The following is a 1,406-nucleotide window of genomic DNA, read 5'->3' as shown; positions in this document are numbered from 1 at the left end:
GTGGTATGATTCACATTTTTTATCATAAGATTTCCGGTTTATTTATTATTTTAATCTTTTGGTTTATTTTACATGTCATCTATTTTTTGCATTTTAAATTTTATAATCAACATATAAATACAGTTTTTATTTGTTGGCGTTTTTTTTCATTATGAGCATATATGAAACTCTTTTCTTGATTTTTTTTTTTAAATACACCTCGATTACTTTGAGCGCATACATTTTTACATGTATTTTTAATGTTTTTAATGTAATACATTCTTGATTAAATAAATCAAGAATATATTACATTCAAAATATTTTTAAAGTTAGTAAATATTTTGAGACTTTTTTACGATATGTTCTTGTTTTTATAGTTTTGGTCTATTTTGAACAGTATTTTTCGTAACTTGCATTTTTTTGGGAGGGTGTGGGGATGTCGTTTTTTTTTTTTTTGTAATTTACACAAATTGAAATAGGTATTGTTTAAAATAGAATTTTGTTTTTAGATATTTGTATTTTTAGACACGGAGGATATTTTGACACACACACGCATGCGCACACGGTGATTGGGCGTAATCAGTGCCCTGCCCTCGGGTGGCTGATTATTTTTTCTCTTCGTCTCTGCTGGATGCTGACATTTTTTTCTTTCTTTTTTTTCTCCTTGTTAGCCCAAACGAAAATGTGGGATGAAATGCTGCCAAAAGAGCAACTGCCGACTTTTAGTGCGCCAGGGTCACATCAAACAATATTGACCAATCTGCGACATTTCTGCTCTCATGGCGGTGAATGCCTTTTTTTTTTTTTTTTTTTCTTTTTTTTTGGGTTGTTTGGAACTCACTGACTGGCAGTTTTCGAGCATTTCGACCCCTCCGCAAAATGTCAGGTTGCGTGACGATAGAAGTGGCGGATCCGACCCGAAAAAGAAAGGAAAGAATCTCGTCTTGTGCCACCAAAACCAAGTCGAAGTTTTTTATGCCCTTGAGGAATGAGCGGGGAAGACCGAACATGGAGCGCTTTGCCGACCTTTGAGGAGGACGACGGCGTTTTGCACTCGAGCGCTTGTGCAAAAAAAAAAAAAACAACTTTGCGAAAAGTACTCTTCAGTCATATTTACTCGAGTAAAAGTGAAAAAGTACAGGCTTGGAAATGCAACTGATGAGTCAAAGTAAAACGTAATTTCATGGGACGGTTCCTCGTCACGTGATATACAACGTCATTTGAAGGCTACGAAAGTTAAAAGATGGATGGAGGGTGATGAGAGGGGGTGCGCCGACTGTGTTCGTGTTTTCAAGGGTGTGCGTGCCTGAAAACGGGGGAACATTTCCAGGGGGCGCGGCCACACCTGTCAGGATGTGCATTATTTTGAAAAAAAGTTTGGGAACTTTCATGGGCAGCAAGGGGGGGGGCGGGTGAGCGGGCGGTGA

The 1,406-nt window shown here is 37.8% G+C and overlaps 1 protein-coding gene across 1 annotated transcript in view; it reads left to right on the top strand.

Annotated features, from left to right (window-relative positions):
• slc4a11 (solute carrier family 4 member 11) overlaps positions 1-1,406 on the top strand; it is a 20,039-nt gene that overhangs the window by 738 nt on the left and 17,895 nt on the right. The gene's annotated exons all lie outside the window — the stretch shown is intronic.

This window comes from Hippocampus comes, unplaced genomic scaffold (assembly GCF_001891065.2).
Source record: "Hippocampus comes isolate QL1 unplaced genomic scaffold, H_comes_QL1_v1.1 scaffold250, whole genome shotgun sequence".
In the NCBI taxonomy this organism is placed as follows: Eukaryota; Metazoa; Chordata; class Actinopteri; order Syngnathiformes; family Syngnathidae; genus Hippocampus; species Hippocampus comes.
This window is presented reverse-complemented; position numbering and strand designations above follow the sequence as displayed.